The sequence below is a fragment of the Sinohyriopsis cumingii genome, unplaced genomic scaffold (assembly GCF_028554795.1).
Source record: "Sinohyriopsis cumingii isolate HCF-2022 unplaced genomic scaffold, ASM2855479v2 utg000127l, whole genome shotgun sequence".
NCBI classification, from domain to species: domain Eukaryota; kingdom Metazoa; phylum Mollusca; class Bivalvia; order Unionida; family Unionidae; genus Sinohyriopsis; species Sinohyriopsis cumingii.
The window spans coordinates 6,956,163-6,975,456 of NW_028315871.1; the positions used below are offsets into that span (position 1 = coordinate 6,956,163).

Sequence of the window (19,294 nt, forward strand, 5' to 3'; positions counted from 1 at the left end):
GTGATGGCAAGACCTTGTGTACCAGACCTTTCGAACCCGACTTTGCCAAGAACAATTACTTGAGATCGTACTTGTCCTTGTACGAAGCCACGGGCCAGTTAGGAACCAACACCAGTCACGGCATTACGTACGACGATTATGCAGGAGGCTATGCTTTGTGGGCTTTCGATTTCACTCCAGACCAGGGCAGCGACGAGGGACATTTCCACCCTATAAAATCAGGCCAGATTCGTGTGGAACTTCAGTTTGCAAAGCCACTGGACGATACAGTGAACGTCATCCTGTATGCAGAATTTGATAATACCATAGAAATCAACAGTTTGAGAGAAGTCATTCTAGATTACTAGAAACCATGGAAGACTGTTATCCCTCTTTACCTAGTGGAGAAACTTTGGACATGAAATGTGAGGAGACCCTGGAAAAAGAAGAAGTAATCATGATGAAGTCGAGATGGCCAGAACAAGAAGCCCATTTAGTCTCCTGTTTTGCCAAACACTTGGTCGACAAAATGACGGAATTGATCAAGAAAAATTGTTATGGATGTCAAAACGATCATCCCAGTCAAATTCAACACGATAAATGCCTGATGTTAAGTCAAGAAGAAAAATTGGACGAGTATCTGGACGAAGCTTGGAGTCTCATCTCGAACAAAGACGTGTTGCACCAGTGGTATAAAGACTTGCGTGAACATTCTTGTCCACCATTAACCACTCAAGAGATCCATCGTATCGAAACTCTCCTGAATCAGAGTGAGGAAACAGAACAAATAATCGTTTATTCGTCAGACATTTTCAAGCAAAAAGTCAGGATCGAATTGACGACTTATTATTACCTGTGGTGAAGAAGAAGAAAAAACACAAAACAATGGATACCTGGGAACTTTATTACCTTTTGAACCACAGTTCGTATACAGCTTCTTGGAATCCTGTCGTCTGTGCTAAAGATGAACTCCCTCATCGCAAACCTAAAGACCATCAAGCTTACGTGATCAACACGGACGACAGTCATCTCCCAGGAACCCACTGGGTAGCCGTCTACTTTCCTCAAGAAGGATGTGTGGAATATTTCGATTCGTACGGATTGCCCCCTTTGGAAGACGATATCATCGACTTTATGAGAAGAAATGCTCAAACCACCCGATTCAATAACGTGAAATTACAAGGCACAGATTCCTTGGTGTGTGGACAGTACTGTGTGTATTTTCTGCATCATCGCAGCCTGGGCTATTCCTTAGAACATTTAGTGACTCATTTCGATCCTCGTTCTTCTGCTAGAAACGATGTGAAAGTAGATCGATGGTTTTGTGACCATTATGCTTATCTTTTGTCTCAAGCTAGGAAACGTAGTGTCCATCAATGGCCTAATGATTTCCAACAGTGGAAATCACAATTTCATTCACAACGTTGTCAGCCTTGTTTAAAGTAGATTGTATTTGAAGAAAAAATGTTTGTGATTAGAAAAAAATTGTTTGATGTTATTATGTTGTATTATTGTTAAAAATGTTGATGTTTAGTGTTAAGTGATTTTTTGAATAAAAATGTTGTGTTTAGAAAAAATGCCTTTGTCTTTTGTTTAGCTATAAGAATGTTGGATTGATGCTCTTTCATTTCTTACTATCCCTCTCATGAACGTTGCGGCTCGAAAAACCGTGTGGGGGATGTTTTCCTTCACGTCCGCGCTTTCACTTTAAGAACCGGGTTGTTTCCAGTCTAACCATCCATTGTCGACTCATCCTCCTACGAAGATGTGCTCCAAACTAGCTAAGCTCAACGAAGCCTACGTGAATTTGCATAGGGTCAGACACAGTCTGATACCGAAGCCAGAAGAAATAGAGAATGTGAGAATGTTAAAAATCACTGAAGACCTGATAGAAGAGCTCTTCAGAGAAGAAGTGAACAGGGAAAAAGAAGAATGGACGGAGAAGTACAGACTTCAAAAACAGCAGCAACAACAACAACAACAACAACAACAGCAGCAGCAACCTGAACCTGACAGAGGCTTTGTCGATTGCCGTATCGACACCAAAGAGTTCTTCTTCTCTTTCCGAAGAAGCAGACCTATCGCCAGAAAGTCTATCCTCAGAGGACATCGCATTCTTAGAAACTAAAAAAGAATGCCATAGCAAACAAAAAACAGCCCTTTTCAGGGCTACCCAAATACTCTAGAAAAGAAGTAACGATAGATTTGCCAATGTGTGTAGATAGAGTAGTGTGAAAATAAAGACTAACTCTTTTATAAAATATAAGAATATGTGTTTGTGTGATTGTGTTAGTAAGTGAAAAAAATAGGTTGGTGTGGATAGTAGATTAAAATGATGTTAGTTTTTTGGGCTGTTTGAGGTGTATATTTGGGTTTAGATTGGATTGCTTTGAGTATGTGGATAGTGTATTGAAGTAATTTATAAAAAATTTTAAATAGTGATGGGTAGCATAAAAAAGTGAGTGAGTGTTTCTTTTAGGTCCGCGCGTTGTTGTTTGTTTTTTGGTCATGATCTAGGTAAGATGAATTTTATGTTATTAGGGGGATGTTTTCCTTCACGTCCGCGCTTTCAGTATAAATTGAAACTCGTTCGGCAGTCCAGCTACCCTTGTTGATTGATCAACACAGCCAGAAGAATGAACACGAGACTTGAGAAACTGTTGGAGCTTCATGTACATCTGGAATATGCCAGGCGCATATTAAATGAACTGGCCGCGGAAGCCATTGTAGAGGATGTAAGGGTAAGAGAGGAGGAAAGAAGAAAGAAAGAAGAGGAGGAGAGAAGATATAAAGAAGAAGAAGAAAGAAGATATAAAGAGGAAAGAAGAAACAAAGAAGAGAAGGAGGAAAAGGAGAGAAGAAATTTCAAAATCCCAGAGAGCGAAAATTGGGATTCTGAAGCAACATATCCTGCCTCTGCTCTCTCCCCCAAAAAGGTAAAAAGTAACTGGGGGATAAGATGCGTATGTGGCGCCAGGCCTGGAAGGTGCCACCATTAACCAGGTGCCCATGAAGTTCCAAACAAAACAGCCCTTTTCAGGGCTACCCAATACTCTAGAAAAGAAATAACGATCTATTTGCTAATGTATGTAGGTAGAGTAGTGTGTATATAAACACTAACTCTTATTTTAGATAGTGTGAGGGTATGAGTTTGTGTGTTTGTGTGTTTGTGTTTGTAAGAGCTCAGGTAAGTTAGTGTGAATAGTAGATTATGGGTTTCTTAGCGTATGTGAAGAGTATAGTTAGGGTTTTATTATATGAAATGAGAAAGTAGGGGGATGTTTTCCTTCACGTACGCGCAATGTTGGGTTATCATCTAGGTAAGATCCATTTTATGTTTTAGGGGGATGTTTTCCTTCACGTTCGCGCTTTTCGTATAAGAACCCACAGTGCTCGTTGTTCAAACCATTCTGCAAAGAATACAAAGAAGATGGCTTCTAACCAAATGGACAAAATGGAAAAATTGCAAAACGTCCTCGACAATTTAGGAATGATAGAGCAAATGTTGGTTAACCTAAACGAGGATCACTATTCATATAGTCCCCATCGAGTGAAGATGGAGATAAACAATTTACGAAAAATGAAGGTAATCATCAGTGATCTGTTGAAAGAAATAAAGGAGGAGAAGGAGGATGAAGAGGAAAAGATAAGAATAAGAACATGGAACGAAAAAATTGAAAAAGAAGAGGAAAATGAGAAGAGGAAGAAAGAAGAGGAGGAGGAGGAAGAGAAGAAAGAAGAGAAGGAGAAAAAAAAGAAGAGAAAGAGTGTTGGAGATAAAATAAGAAGTTGGTGGAGGAAAAGAAGAAATTAGAAGAAGAAAACCCAAAGGCCCTTTTCAGGGCCAGCCATATATCTCGAAAAGAGATAGTCTTTGAATTGCCTACCCCTTTTTTAAATTTAAATTTAAATTTAAATTTAAAAAAATGTAAAAAAAAAATCCCATGTTAAATTCCCCTTGTCCGTAGAGTGACCCACGATTTATTGCCATGTTAAATTCCCCTTGTCCGTAGAGTGACCCACGATTTATTGCCATGTTAAATTCCCCTTGTCCGTAGAGTGACCCACGATTTTTCTCCATGTTAAATTTCCCTTGTCCGTAGAGTGACCCAAGGGTGTTTTTAATGCTAATTCCCATTGTCCGTAGGGTGACCCCATTCACTACTAATATTTCCTTTAGGTCGAAAGCGTTCATTATTAGATTGCCAATTCAAATACGTTTTGTTTACATACGCACGGACGAGAGAGAGAGAGAGAGAGAGAGAGAGAGAGAGAGAATTCATGTTTTCTATTTTAAATTTCGGCTAGGTAATGAAGGAATGTCTTCAAGTAAATGAATTTTCCTTACAGTTATCTGTCTGTCGGTCTGTCTCTCTCTCTGTCACTATATATATATATATATATATATATATATATATATATATATATATATATATATATATATATATATATATATATGGTACAATACAGACTGATTGATCAACATACGTTTACTAGTTTACAGCCAAGAATATCCTCAATGTCACCATTGCCATATTCCAAGGGTATCAAGTGAAAATAAGAGATATTGAGCCAGGTATAAGAAATTGCCAAAACATTAAAGTAGATTCATCATTCTATGAATAGTTTTGACGTAATGAATTATCAACGTTGTATCACTTGAATACCAGTTTATTTTTACTAAGATTTATTTCACTGTCGCATACGAATAAATACTTTGCATATTTTGAAACTCTTAGCAGATTTGAAGTAGTACACTTGTGGACAAAAAAGAAATATTCTATAAAAAAATTGAAGATATATGAGTAACAGTTAAAAATAGTCCCTGGACCAGTAGCCTACTAACGGGGTGGGGGTGGGGATGGCGGACTTAGTAGATCGTAGTAGTCAATATTATCCGCATCCACATCTTAAAGTTAACTTAGTCACTCTTTATTTAATATAACTTGTTAGTCAACATCTTGCGTTGTGGGTGCCTAATCTCAGCAACCGGGAGTAACTCTGCATTATATATCGTGATTAATGTAACAATTTATTCAAGATGTTGTTAAATTGCAGATTCACAGTAAATGTTGTTGAAATGATTAAAAATTGAATTTCTTCACTATTCGCAATTGATTGGTTTATTTTAGGTAAACGAAAGTCAGTACCTCTAAATAAACTAACATGAATTAGTTGTTTATTGCACTGACTGGACACCCTGTAAATAAATTTGGATAAGATATATTATATATTATTATATATATAATTATGTATATTATATATTATTAAAAAAAGTTATAACCCGGTTGGACGTCGATTACTAGCTATTATCTTGCTAAGCAGAAGGTATTATAGGATGTTATGGGACTAGATATAATTCACTTGTAAAAGTGATAAACCCAAAGATTTGTTTATCATGGTGAATAATTTACTCTCAAAATATTTCGAAGGGATTTATGGAGATCTCTCGAACGGACTTATTCTACCAAATGATAGGTATGTAAACCATGTAGCAACCCCCCCCCCTCATAATCACTGTTTGAATGCATCATACATATTTATCAAAGTCTCCAAAGATGTTATATGCTTATTATATGCCTGTTTAGAAACGTCCGGAACATACATATAAATTGGTTAACTTAGGAGGGAGTTTAGAACAGGAACGGTGCAAATATGGTGAAGCTGATGAGTAGAAAAAGAAAAAGAAATGTTTTTTTATATTGTGCATGGAAAAAAGGAATGTCACAAGCTGGGCGAAGCACTTGCTACACCTGATGCAAGTGAGGAGAGTTTTGCAAACGAATGAAGGCGCATGCCTTGGAAAATGGGAACTCAGTGTCAGAACATGTGACTATCAACATTGTACACTATATCCACTGGTGTTACGTACTGGTTCGGGTGCTTGAATGTGGTATTTGAGTCAAATCACATAATCGAATTTGTTGACCAAGTGGAACAGTTCATAAACCGCTGTCGTAAACAGACATTGTCACAAACTGCTGTGATTGCACAAACACCCGAGACTACACAGACACGCGTGATTACTGAAATACCCGAAACAGGTACAGCAGTCATCAAATAATAGTTAAGACTGAAGCGATTGAAATTTTTGATCTTAGTAGAGTACAACACTTAAAAGAATTAAAAGAATTTATTGACACAATTCTCAGTTAGAGAAGGCTTTCCCTAATCTATATGCAGACTGTGTATCTAGTAAATCAAATCGCACGACATAACGTGTATGAGACCCATAGTTGTGCTAGATTATCCTGCTGTCTCCTATAATCCATCATCGGTTACATATGCAAACAATATCGATAATCCAGCATCGCTTTCCAATACAGCAACGTAAACAGAAACATTTTCAACGCTTGCATAATACACGAATGTCAAGAGCTGCAAGAAAAACTATATACTTGTGTTATTAGCTGCGTATGAGGATGAACAAAAAAACGTACTGCATATGCCATTGCTACTGAAGTTGTTGAATATTTTCGTAAAATAGAAGAGCAATCACAAGTACCTAAAATTTAAATTTGGCAGTTATCTCACACACGTATAAACCAGGTAAAGAAGCTGGACAACTATCAAATATGATTCTTGAATCGCATCGATATTTCAATGCTCTGGTCCTTCAGGTGTTAAAGCAAGTATTGATAATGTCGCTTAATCGTGACAAGGGTGAATTTAAAACTACTGTATTGTGGATTAACAGCGGTTCCCGCGCAATTCACAACCATATAGACACCAAAGTCATTTACGATGAAACAACAAATGTATTGAAGAGATTGTTGAGACTTTGGAGAAATACAGCAGTCGAGTTTCATGATGGACTCTTGACCTATCTGCACAAGTCAAGCTACATATCTCTCCATATCAACCATTTAGTTGCTCTTGTTGTTTGTTGTTCTTGTTGTAGGGTTTAACGCCATTTTTTTAGCACAAGTTAGGCTGTACATGGCGGCCAGTATAAATAGCGGATGAAGAACCCGGGAAAAACCCGGAAAGAAACACAGACCTAAAATAAGCTACTGGCAAGCTTTCTCACATACCCACATTGGCCGAACGGGAGACTAGGATCCATGCAGACAGAGGTGAAATGGCAGTGATAAGGAGCGGTGAGACCAATTGGCCACTTGGGGCCCCGGGTCCAGTTGTAACAAGATAACCGGGTTGGAATTTGGATTTATAACAGAACACTTTTGATGGTTTATTGATGAATGACTTGAATGAGAAAAGAATTATGAGATCCAAATATTGGACTAATTGACACAATCCGCACGAAACTAATAATGTAACAATAATGTGAATACAAGTAAATGACCTTACACAGTACAAGGTCAAAGGTTAGTGATTCACAGTAATTTCACACTACGAAGAGAATGATGTGTTTTACTCAAATAGTAACAATGATTCACGGTAATTTCACACAACGAAAAAATGATGTTTTCTACTCATATAGTAAAAAATGAGGTACTTTACTCAGATAGTAAAATTATGAAACGATGGGACAGATATCATAGAAAATATCTTTACAGTCCCACAACACTGGGTATAACAAACCTCAAAATTAGCCCACGGCCAAAATATTACATATATAGAGTTACACAAATCACTCCGTCACTAGCATTCTTGGTTTCCAGTCACACTGGTCAATCAAGCAGTCATCATTACATGTAGTCACAGACCATCATATGATTTTTAGGTCAATCAAGCAATCAGCGCCAACCAATCGGCCAGCAACGCCCGATCAGCTGCTACTCAACCAACAACACATTACTCAATCAGCTGCACGGCCACCGTTCAACCAGCCTCGTTGCCAGCTCCACCGTCAGCTCCACAGCCGCTATAGCCAGCACAATAGCCGTCATGGTCAATTTCTATGGTCCACAGCTGCTACGGTCAGCTCTGATCACCATGGATCAGCTCAATAGCTGCCACGGTCAGCTCCTATCACCATGGTCAGCTTTGATCAGCTGAAAATAAATCTAACACCGTGTACTAAGAATGACACGGGCATATACGATAACAAGTAATGACGTTAGATACGGTAATCTATACAAATTACATTATCGGCACGAAATTACAAAGCAATAAAAAGGATCAGAAGTGAGCCTACTGGTGTCCGATAAGAATCTTTAATAAAATGCAATTGCTAATATAGACCTCCTCTTAAGACACATACAAGAAAATAAAGTATTTGCACTATACTACGCAAACTGGAGCTACATAGGAAATGTACATAATATAAACTTGGTAGTACAATAGTTATAACTTATAATATACATACGAAATGAATAAATAACTCACATACCTCTACAGTAAGGTATTTATACACAGGCGATTTAACCGTACATTGTCTGTGCGCTTGATGAATATCGGTTTCTCCCATCGAAAACACTTCCATAGGATGAACCGAACTCAGTTTCGAAATATTGTACAATATACATAAATCACCCTCAGGTATCGGTGTGCACAAAAAGTAAAACCCGAGAACATATATTTAATAAATAAAGAGATTTAGACAATTCCGTGACACCAGTTACATACCAGTACCAAAGTTTGTTCCGACATAATCTGTTATATGTAAAGAACTGTGACAACATGTTTTGAATAAGAGATATTATCTGCGTTACTTTCTGATAGTGATAACCATGACCCGCCTCGAAAGTACAGGCAGCACCTAGGTGGGCTTAAATTTGGTAATATCGAATTTTCCGTGTAGGTTACCAAGGCCACACTTATTAAATGAGACACTTAACCTAAGATCGCTGTTAATTTGTTTACCTGGGATAAAGGCTTTAATCTGCTTGTACTATCCCCACAGAGACAGCACAAACTAATCCGGATTATTTTGTTGTTGTTGAGTGAAATAATTGGTTTAGTATTGGTATCGCACTATGTCTGTTTAAAGAATCTTGGCAGCTGCTTTACCAACACAGCAAGGACGAGAGTAAAAACTATTCATGCTGCTGACTGACCATGACTTTTATTGCAGTGGGATTAATGAAAAACCGCAGCGGGCAATCATGAAACTCGCGTAGTTGAGTAAGTCACACGTGGAATCTTTTATACTTTAATCAGAAGCGACGTGCAAACGATGCCACCGATATTGTATCGTGACAGGGAGATCAGTTCAAGTGTTTCTTAAATTGCATGAAGTTACAACAAGTCGAATCGATAACAGCTCTGTTCACCCGCTGACATGATTATGGCTGACGATTATATACACAAGATTTCCGTAGCTACACATTGATGCATATGCGAAGAAGCTTTTAGCGCCATCAGTAGAACTGGAAGTTCCGTTTCCAATGTCCGTGACCACTATCACATGACTGACGCGCACGGACTAGCCGCACGCGGATCATGTAAGCTACAATGACGAATTTGCAGAACAAAAAATCCCGTGGTGCTTCTTAACTTGAACACTGAAGTAAACTGTTAAGTTAGTGTTATTGCGAACACAATGCGAAGATGCATGACCTTTCGGCTGGGAAAACTCTCTTCATCGATTCACTACTGTTTCTGAATTCGTCCTTAGACAAGTTGGTGAGCAGTTTTGCGGTAAAATACTTCTAAAATTACCCGTCGATACAATGACCGGGGTGTTAGCGTCCCAAACACTGACCTGTTAACGGGAGAAGGTGTGTACCCATACAAGTTTATGATCGACTATGCCAAGTTTGTGGAAACTCATTTGCCACCGATTGGAGCGTTTCGTTCATTGCTATCTCTTGAAGGTATTTCTGTCAACGACAAATCGCACACGAAAAACGTCTGTCCTATGTTTGGTTGTGGAACGTTCGGTGACTAGCACGGCCTATATTATCACACGGATGTGGTATTACTAGCAGGTGTTTGAGTCATTTCGTGATACAGTTATGCCTTTATAAACACTCGATCCGGCGCACTACCTCTCTTCACCGGAAGTGGCCTGGGATGCTTTGTTGCCAAAAAACAAAATCCAATTGAAATTTCTCACTGATATTGACCAACATCTGTTTATCGAACGTTCACTTCGTAGCTGGATGTCTGTGGCGAGTCACTGATACGCTTGCATAAAGGACCCAAACATAAACAAGTGTGACCCCTATGCCTCTAACAGTTACCTAATGTATCTAGACGCCAACAACTTCTGCGGTAGGCAATGATGCAGCTTTTACCTGTATGTAGGTTTCTTTTGATTGAACCTTCACACGTGGATCTACAAAAGTATGTACGCGATTAGAACGTCAATAGTGATCAATGATATTTCTTGAAGTTATATAGAATATCCGGAATATGTATATGATGTATCCATTGCCACATAAGTGTTGTCGGTGCCTGGTACATAGCTGCCCTCTTATCAGCACGCAGTCATGAATGAATCAGGATACAATAGTACAGAATGTACCAAACCTGTTGCAAGTCTCCAAGATAACTGTGATATATGTACGAAACCTCCAAGTGTATCTGTGATTGGGTATGCGTGTGTGATGGATCCGTCTGGTGCTTGGAATTCTGTATCACGCTTCGATAGCTACGCATATTCCAATGAATACATTGCAGAGAACAAAGGTCATAAATTAGTTTGGAAAGGACTTACTGAAGCTAGTGAAGCTGTGTTTTTAAGAAACACCATGGAGAATCTGCGCAAACGGGTTCGAGTCGACCTTATTGGTAATAGTGAAGAAGATAATCTTCAAACCTTCATCGCTGACCAGGCATACCACTCGTGGAAGCTTCTGGATGGTGGGTTATAGCCGTTGACAATAAAAACAAACCGAATCTAATGGTGTCACAGACCATCTAAATTAGGTCTTAAGTGCTTGTCAAACCTCTTTATGTACGAGTTCTAATATGACAAGATTAAGACGAGGTACGGTGACAAAGTCACTGATAAACGGATACGGACTCGTTGTTGTTGATGCACATCACAACCAAAGATGCGTACGCGGACATGGCCATTTTGACACCAGTGAATACCCGCAAGAATATCGGTTGTTTAGCTACATTAACAAACAGATATTTGGTAAGTTTAAGAATGTGTAGAAAGGGAAACCGATTGAAAATACGTGGGACTTAAACCCAAATTGTATTCTGTTATGGTTTTCCCCCGTGGAGGTGGAAGCTCCAAAAACATTAAAAAGGAAAACAGTATGTTACGGGTTATTATGCAAAAGATCTCAAACATGACATGCACGTGGAATGTCTTCGAGAGCGAGGTGAATTCGGGCACACTGCAGATACGATACGGTGTCGAAACATCGCATGGGTGTATAACGAGTTGCAGAAGTAAGGTTATCACCGCTATACCAAGCGATTGTCATTACCTGATAGTATTGCTATTTACAAGTTTGGTAATAAGATCTTGGTGGCAGTTCTGTATTAGTTCGGATGACCTGTAATCCATCACGTTTAAATGTCCTGCTAACAGGCCACTACAACGATAACGTGTTTGTTGTTTTGAGTAGCAATCCGTGCTGAGATCATAAATACATCTTCTGACTATTCTGGGTCAGTAGCACAACGTGGCCCACATAATTATCTAGACAGATACAGATATTGAACAAATTTTGTCCGAATGGTTACACCGGTGCTGGCATTGAAATCATTTTAAGCGTAACCGTGATTGATTTTTGCTGAATCTCAGCCACTGGTTTCAATCGAATCGTACATTTTGTTTCATTGTTCAATGCTGATATGATTAACAATGCCTGTGCGTACTGGTGTCCGAATAACCGTTCCGCAAGTTAGAATTTAATCGCTCCACAATGGCTTGGTCATGATGTTTTTAACATGTCCAACACAAATTCACATCCGATATTTCACTAATAGCGCAGCAATAAATCCAAGAAAGTCTTTGCCTGGATCCACTTGTAACGATCGTGGCCATGTTTTGGTCAGCTATCATAATTGCGTTTGAGTGCATCTGCGACACTTGCGAACTATTTTGATGTCAGCGGCTCGTCTTCTTTGTTAGCAACATCGACTATGGCTAACGCATATTTATATAGTGATCTATGTACCCAATTTTGTGGTAGAAATAAGAGGTCAACCTGATGAACCTCATTAGGCATCAAGCCAACCACATAATGTTTCTTGGCATTGGTAGGGTAAACATGCCAAACCACTTGTCTGGCAAACCATGCTAGAGCAACCCCATAAGTGACTTCTGTCGTGCTTGCTAACTTTTTCACGGCGGCTTTATGTCTCCAGTACCCTCGAAGACTGTAGGATGTTATTGATAATGTCCTATATCCATGTTGTGTCTATTAAAATAATTTATATTTAATGGTCATCGCCCAAAACAATCATATATCATGGATCAGCAGCACCTCTTTTGGTGATCTATTTGACATTCATTCTTCGAGGGTAGGATTAATTTACTCCATGTTGTTCCTGGTAACTTTTTTAATGTAGCAGCGACATCACCTCCGATGACCTTTTTAAGCCGGCACTTTTTATTCTGCCAATGAGTGTAAACTTTGTTGCTCCACATAGAACACAAGTTCAAGTGATTGCAGCTCTACATAACGCGTTCGTAGTGGCTTTGGATTTGCATTACTTGTTTCTGTGCGCCATCGTACACAATATGAAGACATGATTGTACCATACAACAAAAGAACAAAATTCAACAAAACCAGAATTCAGTGTCACTTTTTCAACACCTGTTACAGCTTGTGAATCACGCACACCTGAAATTGCGCTAGCTTTGCTGAAACTTTATTATAACTGGCAAAATATACGATCACATCCGTTTAGTAATTTTCCAGCAAATAACTTATATTTTAAGCAGAGACTAGCTCCATTTGGCATAATATTCAAATTTCCTCGGGCGGGTATGACAGAATCGATCAATCAAGAAACTGGATGAAGAAGCATTATATACCTGCAAAGACCCTGAAAATTCTATACGGGCCCATGAGCCCGTGACGCTATCAGTGGCATTTATGAAAATATCTCTAAAGCGAAAGGCGTAGCTGTTCAGATTTATATACTTTTTGGGTTTTCATCCACTTTGCAACGTGTTGATTTGGTATCAATTATTCACGTGGTATGTTCCATGTCACATTAATTATTTGACAAACATTTGATTTATCTTCGTGAACCAAGACAGGCACGTTGTAGATCTTCGAGGTGAAAGATTGACGTTGCAACCGTACATTAAATATGGATCTGATATTTAATATAATGTTTGTCGTACGTGGACATAAGAGATTCGTGCATGTCGTTAATTTGAGAAAACCTGTTTATGCGATATATTTTGGAACTTGCCTCGGTGACGTTCGTGGATTGTTGACTGGCGCATCAAATTACTTGCTGGTTTGACTTCATGCAGCCAATTGCTAAACAAGTTGCAATGCGATTCGTTGATAGTCTTTAAAACATTGGCTGTGGATCGGATCACGAGCGATTCGAGATCGGCGACAACTATTAGGCACTAGGGCATTACCAAAAACCAGTTACGATCGATAACAACAATGTCAGCTTCAGTTAGTTAAACCATTAATGAAGCTGCTGAAGATTTGATTTATAACTCTTGCCTCAAATTGTAGCTATTGTTGCCAAAGATGTTTGGTTGCTCTGGAGTCTAAACCAAACAACATTAACTAAAACATGTCATGATAAACGTATCTTGAAAGTTTGACAATATGAAAGGAAGTGGTTTAGAAGAAGTAGTGAAAATTATGTTTCTCAAATTTTTGTCATGGGGCCTGACAAGATTCCACGCTACCGGGAAATCGGGAAAAAGTCGAAAACATCTATATATTTTTCCCTACCGTGAAAAGTCCTTGCATTTTGTAAATATTGATGAAAGTCTGGATAAACCCGGGACGTTTTCGACACAACGACAGAACCAGTTACGTAACTGAATCTTAACTACACTAATTGTAAGTTAAATATATTGAGTTCTGACCAAAATGTTCGGAGGTTGCAGTATAGACCAAGTGGGTGCTTGCCGTAAACGTATTTGTATAGTCAATACAAACACACAGTCATTTAGATTCGTATTAGAGAGATCATTGCCTAGTTAGGAGGTAACATTTGAAAACGAGTAATCCAAGTTATACTCTAAAATGTTGGATCCCAGAGCAGAGCATTGGTACAAAATTATTACGTACTTTTTGCGCCCACTTCTATTGCCCCATACACAATTTGTTTATTGCATGAATCATTTTTTTCAGCTAACTGATTTAGTTTGTCACGATTTAGTACCTATCACAATCACGTTTTATGGATCCAATTTATCGTGTTACAGCGTTAATAGGTACATTTTAAGAGACGAGTCTCAATACAGGTTTTGAGATTGGTTTATTGGATTACAAGGAGACATAAGTCGATTGTTCATAAAATTCAATATAATTTTGAAGGTCTTTCTGTCAAAATTCAAGTCAACCTTTTATCAGCAGAGAAGCTGAACAGACTCTAATTGATTTGCTTAAAATATAATTTGTCAAATCATTAAAATAAGGCTTCCTGTGAAAAATTATCAAAAATCTCAGCAGAGAGTGGAAACATTCTCTAATTGATTTGCTTAAAAATATAATTTGTTTAATCGTGAAAATAAAACATCCTGGAAAAAATTACCAAGAGAAGCCTTCAGATCGTCAAAATAAAACTTTCTGGGAAAAATTACCAGGAGAAGCCTTCATCGTGAAAATAAAGACTTCTGGAAAAAATTACCACGAAGCCTTTATATAAAAAACAAAATCCTCGTTGTGATTTCTAGGTCACAGGTAAATCATTTACTACGTCGAGAAAAGCGCGCCTGTTGCTTCAGCCAAATATTTTATCAATTCCGATTCGATATCTTGTTCGAGGATCGTGTAAATTTATCGTTATAAATCCGTGTGGTGATAATTGCGCCTGGCTAAATAAATTTCTGAATTTGATTATATCCATGCCATCGCTACACCAAGTTTGATGAATATTTCTCAGCGTGTGTGTGTCAACGCCGTTAAAAACAGCTGAAATATTACAATTTTCTCTAATTACTTTTGGAATTTGTGTATACCGTTGAGTAACATAAATAACATCAGTATTTTTATGCCTTCCTCGAGAAAATATTCTAGCTGGATTCGACTGTTTGTCCAGCATCACATCATCATACACGACTAAATTATTAATAACTCCATCAATAAAATCAACCGATGGCGCTTCATCAATATCGGTTATAAATTCGATAATATCACCTTGATCATTCAATAATCTCGCATTTTCATTATAATCCTTTAATACCTAATAACATCGCTGATCATCAACGCTCGGTACTACTAAATATAATTTATCCCATTTTAACCACCTCATTATCAAATAGAGAACAACTGCGTTTTTCCACTACCAGATGGACCTATTATCATCATCCTAATAGAATTTGACAACGCGGCATGATGTTTAACTGGTTCTTGGTTTTGTAACAGAAAAATCAATTACATTCATGATATAATTAAATTTCATGGATTTATATTATGTAAAATGCAAAGCCAGTACTTCGAGAACTGGTATAACTACAGTTACTACACGCAATAACAGATAAGCTGCCACAGGTAAATGTGCGAAGTGCGGTTATAAATTTAGATTTATTTCTACAGGTCAGAAAAAATCAACAAGAAAGTCAGTTAAAAAAAAAAAAGAAAAAAGCAAACAAACACGGAGATGATATTACAGCAAAATTATCAAAATTACCAGGAATTCCATGGGCCAAATACCCCGGAGAAAAACATCTTCCAGGATACAATTACTGCGGTCCCGGAACCCGACTTGATATCAGACTTGACAACAAAAATCAACTACGATCAAATGAAGAACCAGTCAACGCTATTGATCAGGCACGTCTCACTCATGATATTGCTTATCGAAGTAATGATCTGCAACAAAGGCATCTCGTGGATATGAATTTAATTCACACAATAAATTCCATCACTGGTATATCCCTCAGTGAAAAATTAACAAGTTGGTTGATAAAATCCGCGATGAAAGGTAAATTAGCGCTAGGTGCTGGTAATATATAAATAAATGAAATCAATTTATTATTCCCCAATTGGATTTGGGAAAGGTAAACCAGCAATTAATAAGCTCGCCAAAGCTGCGAAAGTTAAAAATTTACTGCTAAATTTTGGTTATCAAAACAAGCAATATGGTAAATTTATCTACCACGACCTAAACGAATTCAATTTGAACATTTTGATGTTAGTGTTCCTAATGAAGTTCATCAAGCTGATATTATGTTTTACCTCATGTTATTAATAATCCAAAAACATACAAGTATGTACTAACTATAGTTGATAATGCAACTAGATATAAAGAAGCAGAACCATTATCAACAAAATCTGCCGTTGAAGTAGCGGGTGCATTTAATAAAATTTATCAACGAGGACCTCTTCGGTGGCCAAATTTGTTACAAATTGATCCTGGTAGGGAGCTTTTAGGTGCAGTATCATTTTTGATGAAATAAAATAATGTTAAAATACGACGAGGACACACTGGAATTTATCGTGATAAGGCAATTGTTGAACGATTTTAATCGAACACTCGCTGAGCGGTTATTCGGATATCAATACGCGAGGGAATTTATTCAGGATAATAGATCTTATGATTGGGTTGAAAGATTACCAGATGTTATAGCCGCATTAAATAACGAGACAACTCGAGCAATAAATATAAAACCTGCTCAAGCAATTACAAACAATATACCAATACAACGACGTGATTTTTCAACACAACCATTATTAGGTAGTGTCATCGTGAGATATTTATATAAACCATGTGAACTTGAAGGCGGTAGAAAAAGAGCAACTGATCCTATTTGGAGCATCACAACACATAAAATATCTACCGTGACAAGATCAACTGGTAGACCAGCAATTTATATGCTTGATTCACTTGCTCCTCAACGCCGATTTACTCGTGAAGAACTACAAGTAATTCCTGCGGATACTCAGTTACCACCTAAATCACTCAGGTGACAGTCTTCATTGATTATTGATTGATTTAAAACAATTCTTCGCAACTGAGATATTTTTTAACTCGAGATACCGCGAGATAAACTAAATTTGACCACTCGATGAGATCATCAACAATCCAAATTACTATATCAGAAATAGTTAATTCCTGAGACGCATGAATCGTCATCGCGTATTCAAGTTTCCATGGAGATTTATCGGCATTTAACGCGTCTTCAACAACATCAACATCAACTGTGACAATACCATTTAACACGAGATTTTGTTTTTCTCGTCCTGGTACATCAACGTCAATATTTTGTCGTCGGGTATCAGCTGGTCGATAACACAACGGAACTGGCAACGTTGACAATTTCTCTCGTTGTAACTGAAATAATTCTCGTTGAGGTGTATCAGGATTATTTTTCTACTTGCAACTATCAAATCATTTGGTCTCCATGATTCTAAAAAGTCTTTCATAGATGTTTCTAAAATTATTTTACGCATTACCGTGCACTGAATTTTATTCGCTTGTAATCGAATTAATTTTTTTTTAACTCACTTAATTCTGCATCAAGTGATCTCTAATCGGTATAATCGTAATAATCAACAAAATTCTTTAACCAATCACGAGGAGATACCCCGTCAATTGGACACGGTTGACCGTGATCACCACACATTATCACAGCAGTAGTTTTTAGTAATAACCAATCAAGAAATATTTTTAATATTTCCAACGTCACAGTAAGTATTTCATCCCAAATAATAACCTTATTGGTATATTTTTCTCCCATTCGATCAGAAGTCCATGTACCACCACTGTATTTGAAAAACTGTGATAAGTACACGAATTAACTCCTCGCTGTTTCATTTCTCGCGCGAGTCTGTGTGTTGGTGTCAAACGATCACGTCAGAGTTCTGAAATAATTTTATTACTAGCGTTGTTTTACCAGAATATCTAGATACTGAATCGTACACAGACGGTTCCAGCGAAATTTCTGATATTTCATCGCGATAATAATTATCCTTAATTACAACATCCGCTGATTCGCAATAATCGAGTATGTTTTCATTTTTGATTCTCCATGAACCCCATGATGAGTCGGTACCTACAAGATTATTTATCAACCGAGAATATTTTTTATCGATATAGATCGAATCAGTAGCAAATCTAACTGCGTCACGAGGAAATCTGTTTATCATTGATAACAAATTTATAGAAACATTCGCGAGCATCGAGGATCTTAAATGAGTATATTGTAATAACTTGCATTTAGGGAGTGAGGTATGCATGCATATATACGGTAAACACTATTCATACAAGCCGTCCAATTCGGTATAGATTTTTTTTTTTTTTTAAATTATAAATCTGTGCATTAGCAGTGAATTGCTCAAATGAGTTGACATTACTATTTTCTAGGATCCTGTGTTTTGTTTACTTGTCGATTAATAGTTAGCTGGTATAGTCTACGTGTTTTTGTGATAGCGAAAATAGGGAGTATCATGCCGGCGGCTGGCATCCTTGATAATTCGATTAATGGCTATTTCTAGTTAACAGCTTAAGACTGTACACTACATACTCAATGTGTTTATAGTCCCTGGGGTTTCGTTTGTATACGTCATTGCATTTAAGTTTGTTTTTCCTCTTCTTTGTTTATTTGGTACATATAACTGTTGACTACCCTTTCATGCGGTCTACCTCGGTAATATTGTAAGAGTGCATAACACGGTTTCCGAACCATTGCTATAGCGACAGGCTAACACGGTATGTGCCGCGAAATACAAAACTGAATTTTTTTTCTTTTTCTATTTTTACTTATGGCAATTCATTCGCAATGTAGTAATGTGTAAAATATCCCACTGGTAATTTCCATAAACAATCACTGTGAAAATTTACTAAATATATACATTCAATACTAGCGCCTGATGGTTTGAACATTCCAACAAGGATTGTGGGTTTTGTGGGTTTTGTGGGTATTGTGGGTTTTGTGGGTATTGTGGGTTTTGTGGGCGTTGTGGGTTTTGTGGGTATTGTGGGTTTTGTCAGGAGTATATAAGGCTTTGTGGGCTGCTTGAGAGGGTTCAGTCAGCTAGCAGCCATCAAACTAGGTACATCACAGTTATTGTGCGTTTTATTTTTTTATTTTGTTTTGTTTAGTTTATTAGAGAATTATGTAACTTTAGGCAATATTTTGGACAGTAAATATTTTTTTATAAAGCTTATTTAAGTGCAAATCAATTTTTTTTTTTTTTTTTAAATATTATTTTTAATTCCTTTCTCTCTTCCAACTTGTACACATTCTAGTCATTTCTAATTTATTTTACAAGCAATATAGATATTGTTTTATCATTTGTTATTTGAAATTCAGTTATATGGTCAAGTGAGTGTTGTCCTCACAGACCAATAC

At 37.5% G+C, this 19,294-nt stretch overlaps 1 protein-coding gene across 1 annotated transcript in view; it reads left to right on the plus strand.

Annotated features, from left to right (window-relative positions):
* The window catches only part of LOC149774876 (uncharacterized), a 138,068-nt gene that overhangs the window by 50,387 nt on the left and 68,387 nt on the right, over nucleotides 1-19,294 (plus strand). The window lies entirely within an intron of this gene.